This window comes from Chamaea fasciata, unplaced genomic scaffold (genome assembly GCF_029207755.1).
Source record: "Chamaea fasciata isolate MVZ Bird 193981 ecotype frontalis unplaced genomic scaffold, bChaFas1.0.hap1 SCAF_186, whole genome shotgun sequence".
Lineage (NCBI taxonomy): Eukaryota > Metazoa > Chordata > Aves > Passeriformes > Sylviidae > Chamaea > Chamaea fasciata.
This window is the reverse complement of record NW_027094271.1, coordinates 67,881-77,942: the sequence shown is the minus strand read 5'-3', so window position 1 is coordinate 77,942 and position 10,062 is coordinate 67,881. Positions and strand designations below refer to the sequence as shown.

At 55.8% G+C, this 10,062-nt stretch overlaps 1 long non-coding RNA gene across 2 annotated transcripts; it reads left to right on the top strand.

The window, feature by feature from the left end:
* The first annotated feature begins 1,083 nt into the window (after positions 1-1,083).
* On the top strand, positions 1,084-2,862 carry LOC136304812 (uncharacterized). 2 transcript variants are annotated; one of them, XR_010724830.1, is made up of 2 exons: positions 1,084-1,161; positions 2,547-2,862. It is a non-coding gene; the product is annotated as an uncharacterized lncRNA (long non-coding RNA). The 2 variants fall into 2 exon arrangements; XR_010724831.1 differs by having other exon boundaries at positions 1,101-1,270.
* Positions 2,863-10,062: the final 7,200 nt, after the last annotated feature.

Sequence of the window (10,062 nt, the reverse complement as noted above, 5' to 3'; positions counted from 1 at the left end):
TTTGGGGATATTTTTGTGGGCGGATGTTGGGATCGGGATTGTGTGGGGCTGGGTGGGTGGGATGTGGTTTGATAGTAAATCAAACTTGGAGAGTTCTTGATCACATGGACTGGGATCACATGGACTGGGATTTCACAGGCTGGACCATCTGGATCAGAACCATAGAAACTGGGATCATCTGGACCGGGGTGGCGGCCTCGGAACGATGCGAACCGAGGCGGTCCCGCCCGGCCCAGGGCAACCTCCCCGTCCCTCCCAGTCCCGCCCGGCGGCGCGGCCAAAACTCCCCGCAGCGAACGCGGCGGTCCCGGAGCGATCCTGGAGCCGATCCCGGTGCGATTCCGGGTCCGATCCCGGTCCCTGTTTCGGCCTCGGTCTCAGTCTCGGTCCCGGAGCGCTCCCGGTGCTGATTCCGGTCGCGGTGCCGATCTCGATCCCGGAGCGGTGCCAGTCTCGGTGCCAGTGCCGGTTCCAGTTTCAGTCCTGGTCTCAGTCTCGGTGTCGGAGCGGTGCAGGTGCCGTTTTTGGTCCCGGAGTGCTCCCAGTGCCAATCGCAGTCCTGGTCCCGGAGCGGTGCCAGTCTCGGTGCTGGTTCCGGTGCCGGTCTCGGTCTCCATCCCGGAGCGCTCCCGGTCTGGGTTCTGGCCGCAGTCCTGGAGCAGTCCTGGTGCCGGTGCTGGTTCCGAAGCGCTCCCGGCGCCGGTCCCAGTGTCGGTGTCAGTCTTGGTTCCGGTACCAGTTCTGGTGCCGGTTTCGGTGTCGGTCCCACAGTGCGGGTCCCGGAGCGGTGCCGGTCTCGGTTCCGGTCTCGGTCTCGGTCTCGGTGCCGGAGATTTTAGGGTCTTTTGGGTGATTTTAAGCCAAACCGGGCCCTTTTAGGACCGCGCGTTCCCTTGACCCCGCCCATTCCCCCTCAAAATTCCCGCCGTTTCCTTGACCCCGCCCCTTTCCCCTCCCAGTTCCCGCCCTTTCTCTGACCCCGCCTCGTTCCATTCGTTCCCCGCCCTTTCATTGGCCACGCCTCTTTTTCCCGTGGGCCCCGCCCATCTGCTGGCGCGTTCCATCCAGCGCATGCGCAGACGACCCAGAGGTGGCTCTCCCGGGCGCCGCCATCGTTGTTCCCGGTCCCCCGAGCCGGCTCCGGCGTGTCCGAGACCTGCGGTGGGGGCATGGGGGATCTATAGGGGATCTATAGGGGATCCATAGGGGATCTATAGGGGTCTGAGAGGACCTGGAAGTCTCCTTAGAGGATTTGGTGGGGGATCTGCAGGTGATTTGGGGCGGTCTGTAGGGGCTTTGGGGCGGTCTGGGGATCCCTAAAGGGGGCTGGGCGGGTCTCGGGGCTCTGTCGGGGTCTGGGGGCTCTGTAGAGGGTCCAGCGGGGTCCGTAAAGGGGGTCGGGGCGTCCCTAAATGGGGTCTGGGTGTCTGTGGGGGATTTGGGGGGTTTCTGTGGCGTTTTGGTGGGTTGGGGGGTCTGTAGGGGATCTCTAGGGGTCAGCGGGAGCCTGTAGCGGGTCCGGAGAGGTCTGGGGGTGTCTGTGGGTCCCTGTGGGGGATTTGGGGGGTCTGGGGGGGTCTGGAGGTCCCCAGGGGGGTCTGAGGGGATATGTAGGGGCTCGATAGAGGGTCCTTGGGTGCCTGGGGGACCCTATAGGGGATCTAGGGTTCTCTACTTGGGATGTAAGGGGGTCTGGGGGAGTCTTGGCATCTCTATAGTGGAGTTTTGGGGCCCATAAAGGAAATTTTTGTGAATTTTTGGCTCTATACAGCTAATTCTTGGAAATTTGGGGTCCAAATTGGGCAATTTGGGGTGTTCTATTGAATTATTAAAAAAATAGGAATAGCGCCCTAATGCCGATATCCAACAATGACGGACAAAAGACTCTCCAGCAGTTTAGAGTTAGAAAGTGTATGTTTAATTACGACGCCGGGCAGCGTGCGGGATAGCTCCCGAACACACGCGCGCTCACAGAAGATCACAGGGTCTTTTTATGTACAGAAGGATTGAATACCCAAAACACAAATGTATATTCATGACTTCAGTACCTCCCATTCCCCGCTCCCTATGGTAATTAGCCAAAAGCTATTAAGCATGCGTGGTTTGTTCTTTGAAATGGGTCGGTGGTCTTTTTTATGGGGCGGGGTCTCAAAATGATGAAGTAAGTGAGTCTTCTTCGCTTTGACTTTTTAACCTTTTAGTGTTGCGTGACGACTGAATCCCGTTTTCCCAGGAGTATTTCATTTATGAATTTACTGTGCTTCTTGAAGCCTATTGATTAGTCAGAATACACAAACATAAGTTGACAGGCCCCATGATTTATCAGTTCCTTGAATCTGGCTTCTGCTTATCAAAAGGGAAGTCTATCTGTCTTACTTCAGCAATATCCAGTTAAAGTCTGTAATTCTTCAAAATTAATGTTTCAATCCCCTTGGTCCCTGCTCCCTCGTGGCCATGGCAAGAGCGGGCTGGGCTGGCCCTGGCAGGGGGCTCTCCTCGGGTCCCTGCTGATCAGGGCTATGGCCCCGTGTTCCTCTGTCTTGCAGCCCTTGAAGACACGGCAGATGACAGCAGCCCTGCCATCAGAAACCTGGCCATTGAAACAGCCTTGGTCCTCCGGGCAGTCCAGAGAGCTCCGTACTCCATCCCGCGGAAGCTGCGAGATCAGCTGCGCAGGGCACGGAAGACACGGCCTCGACTGTCGGGCCTGGGCTGGCTGCGCTGCTGGAGCTCTATGGAGAGCTGATCTGGGACACTCTGCCTGCTGGGGCCAACTGAGCCAGCGGGGATTTTCTTCTTCTACAGGATTCTTCTTTTCTTCTTTTTTTTCTTCAGTATATAAATATAGGATATGTGTTACAATACACGGACTCCCAGGATTTTTCTTTTGCTGCCCTGGGTGCACAGGGGAAGAGGGGGAAAAGGGTGCTTTGTGCTCAGCAAGCTGCCCAGGCGTGCAGCCTTGCAGGGAAAATGGCCAGAAGCCCCTCAGCCCTCAGTGGTCCTGCGGAAGCCTTTGCACTGCCGAGAGAGCGCGTGGGCGGGGGCCGGAGCTGTGGGCATCCCTGCGAGGCCGGAGCCTGGAGATGGCCACAAGCCCTGTGCCAGCCAGGAACCGCCGTCTGTGTCCTCCTGCCCGTGTGCTGCTGGCCGGATTGCTGAGGGCTCCGCGGTGCCTCTTGGTCGGGCTCCTCTGGAGCTGCTGTGGGGCTGCGCCTCTGCTGCCGGGCAGGCTGGCCGGGCTGGGGGAGACTCTGAGGGGCTGGGCTGGTGGGAAGCCCTGAGGAATTGGGTGTCAGAGGCCACAAGCAGCCCCTGGGGAGCTGCCACGTTCCTGCCAGCCGGCTGCTCTGGCGCTCCCCCAAAGCACCTGCGGAGTGAGTGCAGGGAAAGGTGGAACCTTGCGCTCAGGGCCCTTCTCGAGCTCACTGAGGATCCCTCCCTCAATGGTGACAAAGGGGCAGTGGCTGGAGCTGAGCTGGGGAATGCAGTCGCTTGGGCTTGGCTGGGCTTCGAGAGCTCAGGCAGCTGCTCCCAGCTCTCCTGCCTCCTGGTTCGGCTGCCCGAGTACCTCGGGACAGGCCTTTGGCCTCTGGGCCCTGTTGGCACCAGGGCGGCGTTTCACGACTTGTGTTCCTCACAGGCCAAAAAAGTGTGGCCCCTGACTGAACATTTTGTGGAGCTCCTGCGGGACACAGATGAACAGTCAGTCAGGATGACGGCCGTGATGCTCAGCTTTGCCGTTTTGGACAAGGACATGCTGAGACCCAGCCCTGTCGCCCTGCTGCTGGTTGCGGTGCTCCTGCCACTCTCTGACCATGCAAGGCTCTGTGCCCCCAGCCACGGCCACTGTGTGCCCACCAAACACTTGGTGCCCTGTGGGTTTGCAGGCTCACGCCCAGCTGAGCCCCGAGCAGCCGATGCTGAGGTCTTTTTTTCTTCCTTTCATAGAGGATAACGGCCAGGTGCAGCTGCTGTCCACACTGCTCTTCTGAAAATTGGTGACTGTTTGCAGGGCCCCTGGGAGGGAATATTGGGGGTTCCTGGCAGCAGGATCCTTGTGCAGCTTCAGGCTGGGGTGGGCAGCACTTCCATCTGCAGCTTCCATGTGCTGCTCCGGCAGCTGCTGCTGCTGGGGATCCTGAGGGAAGAGGCCACGGGAGGGATGGAAATGCTGCATGGACAGCAGCAGCCAGGGCCAGGAATGAGCTTTGCCTTCCTGGCTGCTGAAATGAGGCTCCTTTAGTGCAAGAGGAGGCAAAGGCAAAATCAATTTCAACAATTCAAGGAAAACTGTGGAAAATTGGAAGCCTCTCAAAATGTCACACATTCATCTGGGAGCTCTTCAGCGTTGGTTCTTGTAAAAAGCCTTTCCCGTTTTCCCTTGGCTCTGAGATTCTGGGAGCCACCACTGGGCTTCAGAGTTCAACTAATTTTTATTTTCCAGGTTTTTAAACAGAGCTCTGAATTGGGCATCTCTTGCCACTTTTTCTGCTCAGAACCTTGAGAAAGGTTCTCTGCTCCTGTGAGCCACATCTTGAAGGGTGGTTGGCAACCATGGAATGCTCTGGGAAAGCACTTGATTGACTTCAGGGCCAGGCTGGAGAGCTCAGCCTGAGGAAAGAACTGTTCCAGATGCCTCTGTCCATGTCCAGCTCCTCACAGCTGAGTCCCTGAACACCCTGGGTGGTTTATAGGGATTGATTTTCCCCTCCTGTTCACTTGGAGGTGATTTTGCCATCCTTTAGAGGAACATCTGACCAGCCCCTGCCCCCATTCCATTTTATTCTCTCCACTTTGAAGCTGGACCGCTGGGTTTGACATGTAAATTGGTAGTGTCTCGTCGTTCTTTCCTCCAGCCCTCAATTGTGACTTGTATTAAACACTGCAAATGGCCTCCTTTGTCTGGTGGGGAAGATGTGAGGTGGAGAAAGTTATCAGGATTTGTTTTCATGAACCTTGTGCTAGTAAAGAAAAATGAGGTTTGTCATTTTGGTGTGGTGCTGAGTGTTGGGATTTGGGAGTTTATTTCTTGCTATTGTTCTTATTATTTATTAGTATTACTTTTCACTGGTCAGATTTTTAAATCTTAGACATGATTAACCAAGGCTGGATGTAACTCATTAGGAAAATTCCCTTGCATTTTCCACTGGGATTAAACTGTTCAGTCGACTCCAAGTTGCCAGTGGATTCTAAAGATGGGAAATCCTGTTAGTGGTGGGTTTGGTGTGGTTTGGAGCTGGGGAAGGCTCTCATCCCCTTCCGGAGGTGCCCCAAGCCCGCTCTGCTGCCACGTCTGCACTCGCGGCCCCTCACGGCTGCCCTGCCCTGGGGACACGGTGGGACCCCGCTGTGCCGGGGCTGAGGCTCCTCACGGCCCCTCAAAACCCCTCCTGGCTACACAGAACCTCTCCTGGCCCCTGACAGCCCTTCATGGCCCTTCATTGCCCCTCCCGGCCCCTCAGGGCCCCTCCTGGCCCCAGGCGTGGAGCTCCTCCCGAAGGAGAAGGGGCCGGGCCCTGCTGGTTCTCCTTTTATTTCGGTCGTTTCGCAGCCATGAGGAAAGAAAGGCTGAAATGGAGCCTTTGCCCAGCGGTTCCCTCTGGGTTAATTGCAGCCAAAGCTCCGTGCTGGCGCTGGCCCGAGCACCAGCATCCCTGCAGCCCCGCCGGCCTTTGCTGTCCCCCCGTGTCCATTCCCTGTCCCCGAGGCCTGCCCGGCTCTGGCAGCAGCAGGAGCCGCAGCGCAGCGGGCGCCGGCCCGGCCCGGCCGGGGCTCCCGGGCAGGAGCAGCAGCAGCGCCAGCCCCTTCCCACCTGCTCCTGCCTCGCCTTCCAAGGCCTTTGTCCGGCTCAATTGCGGACTGGAGCAACGCTCACCCGCTGTAGTAGTTTGAAGGCAAAACAAATGAGAGGCTCCAAGTCAGAGATACAATTTAATAGGAAAAAAAGAAAGAAAGTAAAATAAAATAGATGCAATAATACAAAAGAACACTGACAGAGTCAGAATACAACCTGAGCGGAGTGATGGAAGCAGTCCAGATGAGGTGGTCTTCCTGAAGCAGTGATCCTGTAGAAAGGTCTGGTAGCTCGGGTCCTCTGGGAATCCAGTGGGTAAGCGTCCCTCTGGTGTTCAGAGTCTCAGCTTATATCCAGGCTGGAATGCTTGGTTTCTCCCTCTGGGCGGAGCATCTCACAATGGGATGGTGAGTCATGTGATAAGGCCTGATGGGCCCATTAACAGGAGGTAGTCCAGGAGGGGGTTATCTGTGAGCTGTGTAGCAAAGGTGTTGATGGGCCCATTAACAGAAGATAAGCCAGAGTGGAGGAGGCAGGGAGCACTGCCTCACCTGGTTTCAACAGTTCATGAAGATGGTGATAGAATATACTTCAACCGAGGACACCCGCCAACAGCCCAGACTGCTCAGGGCCCGCCTGTGCTGCCCCGACCCAGCCTCCAGAGAAAGGAAGGGTCGGCTTCCAGCGCTGTTTTCAGCACTGTTTCACTCAGCCTGAGGTGACGGCAGGAGGCTGCTGCTGCCTTTGCCTTGGTAATTGGAGATCGCGGCTGCTGCTGCACCCCTCTGGCTGCCGACTGGATTTTATCAGGACAACTGCAATTGCCTTTTTCCATCCTTGCTACCCGCTGTGCTTTTGTGACAGTGAACTCAGTCTTTCTGTTGCAGGCACCGTGCAAATAAGAGATTGAAATGCTCCCAAGTCCCCGGGCACTAAGTCGAGGGGAATTAAAGCCACACAGGCCACATTTGCAGCGCTCCAACACAGCCCTGCTGCTGGTGCTGCTGAAATAGAATCAACTTAGAGAGGCCATCACAAAAATTGCCGCTGGGGTGTCAAACACAATGAAAAAATGCACCCGGAGAAAGAAAAACCAGAACTTCTTGACTCACTTCACTGCTTCCTCCGAGCAGCAGAAAAGGGAGATGCCCAGAGGTATTTCCAGCTGCTGCTGATCCCAGCTGGAGCTCTCTGCAGAGTCCCAGCAGGAACCTGAGCCCAGCCCGGGGAGCTCACACAGTGTCAGGGAGATTCTGTCTCTGGATTCAGTCAGGGTTGCATTCCCCAACAAGTGCTGGTGCCACCTCCTGTTTTCTTGGATTAAAACAGTAACACGGAAAACCTTACCAATGGCACAACTCCCCAGCCCACAAGGAAAAAAGAAAGGAGAAATTGTAAAGTTTTCCAAACATTTGTCCTGCTTTGCTGCAAAAGTCGTGCTGCACTCAGTATGGAAATCCAGGAGAAGCTGCAGTTGGTGGCACATCTTGTGCCAGAAGCTCGACCTCGTTCTCCACCAAAGGTTCTTGAAAAGAGCAGCTGGGACTGTGATGAAGGCTGCTGGGAAACTGCAACAGCTTTCCATAAGTGAAATGAAAACGCAAGAAATAAACCAAGAGGTTTTCCTCTATTTATTTCTATGCTTCCCTTTTCCGTGTTGCACTACTTCTCCGTGCCATTAATTCCAAATGGATCTCACCTCTCAGATCGATGACTTAGTGAGTTTTAGACCCTCGAAAATACCATGGGCCGTACACAGAGTTTGCCTTCCCCTGTTTTTGTTGCAAAGTAACGCTGGAGACATAAGCATAGTGCTTGGTCGGGCACGAATCCTACAACCAGGGAATGTGTCCTGACAGTGTCTGAGCCTCAGAAGGGACAATGTACAGCAGCGACCGAGGGAATTCCTCTGCCACGGCACCCCTATAGACCCCCCAGACCCCCCCTAAATCCCCTATAGAGACCCCCAGCCCCCTTCCAAATCCCCTATAGGACCCTCCCCCCCCCAGCCCCTTTTAGGAAGCCCCAAGCCCTCCCCAAATCCCCTGCAGAGACCCTGAGATCCCCTAAATGTACCCTCACACCCCTTCTAGGGACCCCCAGGCCCTCCCAAAATCCCCTAGGGAGACCCCCAGATCCCCTAGAGAGACCCCCAGGCCACCCTGAACCCTCTCGAGATCCCCTATATATCCACTAGAGCCCCCTCAGACCCCTTTTGGGGACCCTCAGACCGCCCCAAAACCCCACACAGGGACCCACGGACACCCCCACACCTCCCCGGAGCCACTACAGGCTCCCCCAGATCCCCTATAGACCCCCCCAACCCCCAGAAAGGCCACCCAGACCCCCAATAATCCCCAAAAGAGACCCCCAGACCCCCGGACTTAGGGACGCCCCGAGCCCCTTTACGGACCTCTACGGACCCTCTGTAGATCCCTCAGACCCCTATGGAGCCCCATAGCCTGCCCAAACTCCCTTTAGGGACGCCCAGACCGCCCTAAATCCCCTATGGACCCCCTTAAACCCCTTACAGACCACCCACTAAAACCCCTAAAGACACCCCCAGGTCCCCCCAGACCTCTAGAGATCCCCTAGAGATCCCCTAGAGATCCCCCATTGCCCCACCGTAGGTCTCGGACACGCCAGAGCCGGCGCGGGGGACAGGGAACAAAGATGGCAGCGACCGGGGGAGCCACTTCCGGGTCATCTGCGCATGCGCGGGACGGAACGCGCCAGCAGATGGGCGGGGCCCAAGGGAAAAGAGGCGTGGCCAATGAAAGGGCGGAGAACGAACGGAATGAGGCGGGGTCAGAGAAAGGGCGGGAACTGGGAGGGGAAAGGGGCACGGCCAAGGGGACGCGCGGTCCTAAAAGGGTCCTGAAATCACCCAAAATGCACCTAAAACTCTCCAAAGGGGTCTGAAATCCACCCTAAACCCGATCAGGTTTGGCCTCAAATTATCCAAATGGGATTAAAATCCCCACAAAGTGGCCTAAAATTACTCAAAGGGCACTAAAATACACCCTAAATCTCCATGGTTTGGCCTCAAATCAGCCAAATGGGGTTAAAAGAATCCAAAGCGCTCTAAAATCCAACCAAGAGGCATAAAATTGAAAAAATTGGTTTAAAAAAACCCCACAAAAATAGCATAAAATCACTATTAAATCTCCCTAATGGGTGTAAAGCATCCTGCTTCTGCCACCTACAATGCCGACCAAATCAGGAATTCTTCCAGATGCCAGCGGCCACAAGCTCTAAGCCTGGCTTCCCTTGGAGGGCCAAAGGCCTCCTACAAACTGACATCAGGCACCTGGGCAGGTGAGTTCAGTTTCCATTTTAAAAGACCATAATTCGTGCCCAAGACCCTTTGCCTGGCATCGTGCTTCTGCCCCCTACTATCCGGAACGAATCAGGATTTCTTCCAGATGCCAGCTGCCACAAGCTTGTAGCCTGGCTTCCCATGGAGGGCCAAAGGCCTCCTACAAACTGACATCAGGCACCTGGGCAGCTGACTTTACTTACCTGGGAAACAGGCCATCATTGCTGCCAAACTCCTTGTGCCGGCACCTGTCCTCTTCCACCTACAATCCCGAACAGAACAGGATTTTTCCAGGTGCAAGACGCCACAAGCTGAAAGCCTGGCTTCCCTTTGAGGGCCAAAGGCATGCTACAAACTGATATCAGGCACCAGGGCAGGTGACTTTACTTACCTCTGGAAACAGGCCGTCCGTTGTGCCCGACTCCCATTGCCGAGGACCTGGCCTCTGCCATCTACAATCCTGCACAGAACAGGATTTTATCCGGATGCAAGCTGGCACAAGCTGGAAGGCTGGATTCCCTTGGAGGGCCAAAGGCCTCCTACAAACTGACATCAGGCACCTGGGCAGGTGACTTTACTTACCCCTGGAAACAGGCCATCCTTTGTGCCCAACTCCCCGTGCCTGGCACCTGGCCTCTCCCACCTACAATCCCGAACGGAACAGGATTTCTTCCAGATGCAAGCTGCCAGAAGCTGGAAACCTAACTCTGCTCTTAGGGTCAAAGGCCTCCTACAAACTGACATCAGGCACCTGGGCAGGTGCGTTCAGTTTCCCTTTGAAAACCACCGTCATTCGTGCTTAAATCCCTATGCCTGGCATCGTGCTTCTGCAGTCTACTATCCGGAACGAATCAGGATGTCTTCCAGATGCCAGCTGCCAGAAGCTGGAAGGCTGGCTTCCCTTTGAGAGCTAAAGGCCTCCTACATACTGACCTCTGGTACCAGG